We start from the raw sequence: 9,665 nt of genomic DNA on the forward strand, positions 1-9,665 counted from the left end.
TCCTTCCTTCCTTCTTCTTTCTTTCTTTCTTTTCTTTCTTTCTTTCTTTCTTTCTTTCTTTCTTTCTTTCTTTCTTTCTTCTTTCTTTCTTTCTTTCTTTCTTTCTTTCTTTCTTCTTTCTTTCTTTCTTCTTTCTTTCTTTCTTTCTTTCTTTCTTTCTTTCTTTCTTTCTCCCTCCATAAATACCCATAAAGTTACAAAGTATTATTCATAAAATTGTTTTGTTAAGTTACTGGCTATATAAACTATGTTTATTAAGTCCAGAAAATATAATTTAACAAATATAAACACATGCATATAAATATATGAGGGGAGAGGAGCAAAATGTTATGGGAAAAGAGATTTATCCTGTGTATTTTATAAGTATTCTTGAAAAATTGAGCTTATTTAATAAATTAGAAATGAACAATTAATGAGAGAGGTTGAAATTTTAATGAGGATTGAGGAAATATCTGAACAATTCCCATAGACTATCTTGGAATCTGGGATGAGAAATGTGATGGAAAACGAGTTAGTAAGTCACAAGAGAGGGTTATATGTGGAAATAACTCACTCTAAGTTCTGAAAAATGTAAAAGAAAAAAATAGCATATGCTAATTATTTTTTATTGTGTACTAAATACAAAAATGCATACTTCCATATGACATGTAAATAAAACAAAAGCATGTTGGTTTGCAACCACATATATCCAGCCCATCCTGGCATACTTGGAAAAGAATCACATATATAATAAATCCAACTAACTATTTCATAACTAGCCCTGTTTGCCTGAGCTTTCTCTGATTTTCCTTTTGTACTCTTTTGGGCATTTAAAAATAATGTTTCACTGTTTCTGCTTTTTTTTCTCTTCTTCATTTTATGGTATAAATATTACTACTGCATATAATTTCCCAACCCCTGCCAATAAAAAACAGAAAAAAAAGAAGCTTTAAAAAAAGTAATTCCAAGGGGAAGCATGGTAGCATAGTGGATAGAGCCCCCAGTCCTGGAGTCAAGAGGACATAAATTAAAATCTGGCTTCAGATTGTTACTAGTGTAAGTGTAAGTGTAATTTAAGCCCCATCGTCTAGCCCTTGCAGCTCTTCTGTCTTAGAATTGATTCTAAATCAATAGGCAAGGGTATTTTTTAAAAATTATTTCATGAGGGAGAATGAATTTACAGCTGTACCTTGAAGGAAGTTCACGATTCTAATGATCTGTGGAACACATTTTGGATTTGGTTGTTCACTGAAGGAAAAGTGTGGAGGTACAAGTTAGAATTTATCAATAAAAAGGAACTTATGCTTTCCTTAGGCGATTACAGCAGATAATGGAAAGTGGGAATCAAACCATAGTGAGTGAATTTTTTTACCATGGGATTTACAGAGCAACTCTACTTACAGGTTATCTTTTTCTTCATGTTTCTGTTTGTCTATCTCATCACTGTCTTTGGAAACTTGAATATAATTACTCTAATGTGGATAGACTCCCAACTTCACACTCCCATGTACCTTTTTATCAGTTGCTTGTCCTTTGTGGATGTCTGCTCTTCTTCTGCTGTTGCCCCCAAAACATTGTCTGACTCCTTTGTGGAGAAGAAAACTATCTCTTTCCTGGGTTGTGTAAAAATAAAAAAAAAATTATGGTGAGCTACACAAAATAGATAGAAAAACTGTTCCAACATAGACTTTTCCCATCTAAATCTAAACAATCTAAAATTGTTTAGATACTTTTGATAGAGGTAATAAAAAGTATCCTCAGTGATGAAGTGAAGCTCAAATGTAAATTTCCTTTCAGGGATAGGTACAAGGACACTAAAGAGACTCTTATAAAAATAAAGTATTAATTGAAATATATAAGGATAAATAAAGGATTTCTAATTTTAAGGGATTCTAAATCCACTCAAATAAACTCCCAGGTTCTACAAGGAACTGCTTCTCCTGTGTTTCACAGGCTACACTAATCCTCCCTGATCTGATTAACCCAAATTTATACTATCTAAATAAAAACTACCACTATTATCCTTATACTTCTTTACTTTGCCTTCAAATAAAAAAATAGCAAAGGCTAGCTGGTTGAGTCTCAACAAGAATCCAATTATTCTTAACAGACTCAGAGTCCAAACCAAAAACTAAGTTTTCTTTGGTCTTCTCAGAGGTAAGCAATCTATAAAAAACCACAATAGATAGTTAATAGTGTTTCCCAAGTTGGGAAAGGAAAATACTGATCTCCTTCAGATCTTTCCCTCAGACAGAGTGAGAGCCAAACATGTTATCTCCTCCAGCCCTGAGAGTCTCTAAGAGTGTGTCTCTGCCAACTGCCAGAGCCTAATTGCCAACTGCTAGAGGGAATAATTGACTTAGAAAAATGGTTATAACTGTCAACATTTGAAATTAACATGCTCTCTCAGCTCTGCTTCAAACTCCAGTTCTTTTCTCAAACCAGCCACATTACTTCTTATCCCTAAACTAATAAAACAATACTTATTTTCTAATATCATCCTTACAGTTGTGCTGTCCAGATGTGGTTCACTGAACCCTTCATCATTGTTGAGTATTTCCTTTTAGCTTCAATAGCATTTGATCGGTATATGTGAAATGGTAAACTGAAATAATTGTTATTTAAAAGATACTTGATGGTAATGGTTTTAGTGGGTCAAGGAATGATGGTTTGGGACAAGTATCAGAAGGATACAGGGTTTAGAATGCCAATAGGATAAAGCTTATAGGATATTGTGAAGATTACATTTAACACTCCCCTGAATATAACAATGAAAATACTTAACTCTCCCCTGATTGTTAAGATTAAATTGTAACCCCTGTCTATTTTTAGAACATGGCAGTTAAAGGTAAGTATGGAGATCTACCCATTTTTAGATTTAATCACCAAAGATGCAAACACCTTATTTCACACATTGAGTGGGGAAGATCTGCGACCCATCACCCACATGTGTGATAGTGGATGACAAATCAGAATCGACTGACTGCCTTCTGGGCAGTCCTAAAAGAAAGTGTCAACTGTGATTGGTAGATGTAAAATTAGAGAAATACACAGGAAGTGACAAAAAAGGTGCATCTTGAAAAGGAGCTTTTACTTCCTGTGAGATTGAGTTCTTCATTTTTTGGAAGTGGAGACTGAAGGAATTGTTCACACTTTCAAGTTGAGGCTGGTGAAGAGGAGCAGAAGGATCTCCTGACTGGACCTGAGACCCTGTTTTCCTGGTGAGGCTGATAAAGAATCTGCTGACTGGACTGACATGTGGTGAGTGAAAGGCTGACTTTTAACTGCTGGTTTTCCTCTGAAGAGACCAGCCTCAGGAAATATGTACTCTTTAGAGAGGCTTCCAGTTGCTTGACTTTGCCGAGGCTGGTTGAAACTAATTCTCCCTGCCCAGAGGGGCCTGGAGTAAATTACTTTGTGCTCAGGCTAGATATCTTACCTTATCCTCTCTCTGATTTCTTGCTTCACTCTTTCTACATTTTGTAAATAAATTGTAAATAAAATCTTTTGGGAATTAATTAAATCAATGGCAACCACACTCTTAAATAATCAAGTCTAACCCTTTTGAAATTAACCACATTTCCCTTAAAATACCAAATATTATTAAACAAGGTTTATTTAAGATAAGGGAATTTAGATGATCTATATAAAGATGTAGAAGTAAAACTTCCACCAACTCTAGTTGGTAGCTTCAGAGAGATGGTATCTATACTGTCAGTTATGTCTCTACCTAAAAGTCCTAGTTCCTAAAATACAATATACTTCATTAACCCAAATCCCACATTGGATGGTGATAGAAGAAGTGAGGTAGGAAGGTAAGCAGGAACAGGGATCAAAGGGAAGGTCTCACTGCCAGATGGCTTTAGGTATCTCCAACAGCTCTGTGGGAATATCTCTCACCATCAACAGGATACACAGGAACAGGTAGTTGGTAAGATAGATTGCAAGGAAGCCACAGGAGAGAAAATAGCTATTTCACTAGGTCCACCCTAGGAGTCTAGACAGAACTGAACCTCTTGCTTCATTGTCAGAAGAAGCAACAGTCCTGTCACTTCTCCAGAATTCTGGAACCTTCCTGCTTCTGTTTTTTCAGCAGCTCCGGCTAATTTCCCCATAATATATGGCAACCTACAACCCATTACACTATACAGCTGTTATGTCTCAGAATCTCTGCATCCATATGGTGGTTGGGCCTTACACCCTAGCCTCTATCTCTGCCACTACCCATATATCCTTAGGTTTTTGCTTACTATTCTGTGGCCAGAATGTCCTCAATCATTTCTTCTGTGACATAGCCCCTTTGCTCTCCCTTGCATGTGCTGATACCCACCTCAATAGATGAGTCCATTACCCCATGGCTGGGATTTGGGGAGTCATCAGTAACCTGACTATTCTCATCTCCTACAACTACATTCTCGTGACTCTCCTGCAAATGCACTCAGCTGATGGGAGGTCCAAGGCCTTTTCCACTTGTTCTTCCCACTGATTGCTGTCAGCATCATGTATGGCTCTCTCTTCTTCAACTATGTGCATCCCAATGCAGGCTTCTCCCTTGACCTCCACAAGGTGGGGTCTGTGTTCTACATAGCAGTGGTCCCCATGTTGAATCCTATTATCTATAGCTTGTGGAATAAAGAAGTAAAAAATGCATTAAGAAGGACTTTAGAAATGAAGATATTTTTGGTAGAAAATAATATATTCATATTATAAATAATAAAATAAAAATAATAGGAAAGAGGCCCACTTTCTTCGCTGCATGGATAAAGAACCATTCTGTGATCTTTGATAAGTGGTTACTAGAATGGAGTAATCACAATCCGTATTGCCTCCAGTCTCTTAGGTGGCCTCTTTTGCCCTTCTGTGTTCACCGGAAAGGACTCTGAACCCCAAGGCCTTAATAGCAGTTACTTTAGGACTATGGTTCTTCCTTCCAGTCCAGGTACTGCGACTATCATTGGGAGAAGATCACGTGTCTTCAATTCTTTGGAAAAAGAGGCCCCATACCAGAGAAGCAACCCCATGGAGATGGAGCCTAGCAACTGTTTCCATGAGTACTTCAGCCACAGCTACCAAACATCTTGATGTACCCGAAGCCCTTGGAAATTTCAGATGGTCTAACAGCAGAAATTGGTATACTCTTTTAGTGGAAATGAAGTTAAAGAAAATGTGTTGCCATCTACTTTGCTGCTATATTCTAAGGCTCATGGCTCCTTTTCATCTTACTTAAAGATGTTACTGTCTTCATTTTCTTTTGCGTCCTCCATCTATCTCTTCCACATTAAAATATTAATTCTTTAAGGACAGGGATTGTTTAATTTTTTCACTGTATCCTCAGCTCTTAGCAAGGTTCTTTGCACAGAATAAGAGCTTAATAAATGCATTAAAGGGATTGTAAATCTTGGTTTTTCATAAAATATTTTAATAAAAATACATTCTTATAATTATCTCAATATACTTTGTTTTCTTCTTAATCCTTTTTATTTTATGCTTTAAAAACATTATTCTTGGGGGTTGTCAGTTGGGTAGCTCAGTGGATTGAGAGCTAGGCCTAGAGACGGGAGGTCCTAGGTTCTAATCTGGCCTCAGACACTTCCCAGTTGTGTGACCCTGGGCAAGTCACTTGGCCCCCATTGCCTAGCCCATACCACTCTTCTGCCTTGGAGCCAATACACAGTATTGACTCCAAGACGAAAGGCAAGGGGTTAAAACAACAACAACAACAACAAAAAAACTTTGTTCTGTGAAACAGTCAGTTGGTTTCAGTGGTCATCAAAGAGAGTCCATGTGGTTAAAAAATGTTTAATGACACTAAGTCTAGCCTCAGTGATTTTCAAGAATAAACTGCTGTTGCAACTGCTATTTTTTTGGTCATGTACTAAATGTTGGAAAGGATCTTAAGAAACCAATGAATTAATCCTCCTAACCCTTTATATTTGAGGAAGGCAGGCTTAGGGAAATATGATTTTCTCAATATCATATAAACACAATAGAGCCAAGATTTGAAACTAGGCCCTCTTCTTTCAGATCCAATCAATGCTCCTTGCACTTCTCCCAGAGGTTAAATCTTTTTACTTATCAATAGACCATACTCAGACATATTCTGTCCTGACTAATGTTTCAGTCTCCTTTATAGAGTTTTGACTTTGTTCCATTGCTTTTTTAAAACTCTTCTTTCCTGTCTTAGATTCAATACTGTGTATTGGTTCCAAGACACAAGAGTGGTAAGGGCTTAAGAGCAATGGGGGTTAAATGACTTGCCCAAGGTCACACATCTGGGAAGTGTCTGAGACCAAATTTGAACCCAGGACCTCCCATCTCTAGGCCTGGCTCTCAATCCACTGAACCACCTAATTGTATCCTGTTCTATTACCTTTAAGTGTCTCAAACATCCTCCCTTTTTTCTCTCTTTCATGTTCATTCCCATTCCTTATTTAAAAATATTATTTTGATTTTATAGGGTTAAGAGTCAGTGACAGTTTAAAAAGTCCAGAGACATTTTGTTTCCCACTTCGTATTCACAAAACAGCTACAGTCTCCAACTATGAAGACAAAGACAAAGTGCTTTGAAAACTGTTTCAAAAGAGTTTTTAACACATATCTGATGAATCATTTCCTATTTGTAAAAAAAAAGTTAATGTTTTCATCTAACTGATGATTTTTCATCCCCTTCATCATGATGGGAGAGCATAGCAATTGCTTATTCATGAATAATAAGATTAATGTTATATTCCTAAGGAAGGAAAGAGTTTATGACCAGACTCTGCTTATTTTAGGAGTCTGACCTCTTAAATATTGAAACGTTAGTGCCCTTTGCTGTCACTCATCGGCATTTGGAGTCCTTTGGAAATTCTGTGTTTCACCTTGAAAGAGTTAATAAAGAATCCCCTCCAAGAGGTGGTTTCGCCAGTCAGTCAATAAACATTTATTAATCACCTACCATGTGTTAGGTAGGCCCTGTGCTAAATGCTGGGGACATAAATTTGAAAAAGACAGCCCCAGACTTAAATGAGCTTACAATCTAATGGGAAAGCATACAAAAGAGAGCAGAAAAGTGTATGAGTGTGTATGGGTATGTGTTGGTAAAACAATAGGTGAGAATAACGATGAAGAAGTCCCAAGGTGTTCTAGTTCTAGGCTGGCTCGCCAGCTAACATAGCATCCCGTTAGGTGATCCAAATGGGGCCACTGGGACCTGCTCTCCTGGGCATCTCTGGTCCAGGGAGAATGAGGTAAGTTCAGTTGAAAGAGCCATCATTAGTTGCTTTCCTGAAGACCTGGAGATGAGCTTCCTAGAGGAGTTTTGTAGATGTTTTCAAATTACTTAAGAATTATTCAGGAACAATTATTGTAATTGCAAGTCACATTTACATGATAGTTTGAAGGTTTGCTAAGCATATTCTTCATGATAACCTTCTGAGGCAATGAAAATAATTTCCTTTCCATTTTATTTTATTGAATATTTCTTAACTACATGAAAAAAGCTTAAAAAAATAAAATCCTTTACCTTCTGTCTTAGAATTAATAATGCATATTGGTTCCAAGCAGAAGAATGGTATGGCCTGAAAAGTTGTTTAACAATTATTTTTTTTTAAATTGACCTCCAAATTCTCTCCGTTCTCCTGTCGCAAGGAAAGCAAAGAGTTTGATGTTTATCATAGTGGAAGAATCATGCAAAACATATTTCCATATTAGTTATGTTGCAAAAGAAAGCACAGATTCAAAAGAACATGAATTGGTCACTGATTCCAATTACATACTTACTTTAGGGGTCTCTATGTGAATGTGAAAACAACTGACTCGTATAGTTTTTCTCCATCTTCACCACAGAAGGAATTTTTATTTGTCAGAATATAACCTGAGATCCTTCGACTCTTGGCAAGAGCTCATTTGGGGGCCCACAAGCCTTTAATGCACTTTGGTGAATAAATGGTTGTGCTTCCATTAGGGCATGTATTATTTCTTAGTTTAAAAATTATGTTACAGGTTTTGAGAGGCCTAAATAGGTGGCTTTTTCTCATTTGGATGCAACCTCCAATCATGGCATTATTAATATTTTTAATGTACTTAGAGATCATAAGTCACCTGGAGTGAAGTGTGACTGAAAGAGGCATTAGAATCTTTTTGCTTAAACTTAAAAATCCATGGTATTAGTGCTAGAGAGTTCTTTAGCCCAAAACAAACAAACATAAAAACAGACAACAGTCCTCAGTGCTATGAAAGAGTTCCAGACTTTGGATTTGAAGACCTGGGTTTGAATCCTGACACTGCCCATTTCTATCTAGGTAATACTAGACAAGTTGCTTAGCCTCTGTGCCTCAGTTTCTTCTTCTGTACAACCTTGGTGTTAGACTAGATGGCCTCCTGTATCTCTTGCAATTTGGGAAATTTTCTAGGATAGGTAGATCTCTTTCCATTGCTCAGTTGTCTAGATAATTCCATTCAACAAACATTTCTTAAACACCCAGTCTAGAACTTGTGTTCCTACTGATGAAGAGATTTTGGAAGAAATATCGTGCTCGTTCTTATCCCCTGTGCTTTCCTGGATCTCCTAATAGAGTCAGACAACTGAACCAGGATGGTGGACATTAGCCTGAATGAACTATGTTTTGGCAAAAAAGGTTATATAACTTGTATAACATTGCAATAATTAGCTTATTTTAAACCTAGAAACAAAACCAACTTCACATGGTGTTCTTTCCTGTTGTCTTGGGGAGTCCACATTATACAAAAACTTATGAATATTAACCTAATCACTTTTAGCCTCCTATTAGTTAAGTCCTAAATATTGGCCAGAAGACTGACATTTATGTTTATCTTTGTTGTCTTTGAAGATGAGGCAAAATTTGTGTTCCTGAAAATGTTTGGGAAAATAAGAAGCAGAGTATAAGCAGTTATTCATGCTTTGTTTTTGAAAAGGAGCAATGAATTTTACAGGGCGATGCATTTATTCAAGCATAAAATGGAGTTATGGGAGGTAGAGTTGCACAATTTTGCCAACCTCACTTGCAGAGCAACCAAGTCCAGAGGCAAGGCAAAGGCAGGATAACTGATGATGACTCAGGATGCAGTGGCTGACACTGGAGTCTTCAATGTCTGACTGATCTCCAATGATTCTATAGTATTTGCTTTGACCTCTTTTCTCACCCATCCATTTCACCAGAGAAAATTTTCACATGTGTGGAGTAGACATCTCCTTAATTCACCAACAGGTCTGAGATGTGTTGCCTACCATTAACCTGATTTAGCCTATTTCTTAATAGATTTTGTTTGGGGAAAATGAGGAAAAACGGAAGCTCTTCTTGGACCTTGCCTTTGGTCTTAAGGGAATCACTGGTCTCTGAAGGAATCAGACCAAGTCTTATCTTCTAAGAGCCTTACCTTTCTCAGGTCCTCCTTTATCTTCCACAACCCAGTCTTACCTTCTATTTCTCCTTTGTCCATATATCCTAGATCTTTCTCAACTATTGTTAGCAATATAGGAGGACAGGGAAAAGAGAAAGGCAATTTGGATGGATGCTGCCTTAGAACCTATGAAATAGGATCCATCTAACAATCAGCTGGATGCAGACTTTTCAGGACATGAACAGTATGTACCAAAGAGAGCCACATCCCAATCTATGGCCAGGGAAATGAGAAGATCACATTCAGTACTGGCAAAAACTCTCCAAGCCTCTAATTATAATACA

General features: G+C 37.1%; 1 pseudogene; it reads left to right on the forward strand.

Moving 5' to 3' along the window:
• Positions 1 to 1,309: 1,309 nt before the first annotated feature.
• On the forward strand, positions 1,310 to 5,061 carry LOC130455209 (olfactory receptor 998-like; annotated as a pseudogene).
• The last annotated feature ends 4,604 nt before the right edge of the window (positions 5,062 to 9,665 follow it).

This window comes from Monodelphis domestica, chromosome 6 (assembly GCF_027887165.1).
Source record: "Monodelphis domestica isolate mMonDom1 chromosome 6, mMonDom1.pri, whole genome shotgun sequence".
Classification (NCBI taxonomy): domain Eukaryota; kingdom Metazoa; phylum Chordata; class Mammalia; order Didelphimorphia; family Didelphidae; genus Monodelphis; species Monodelphis domestica.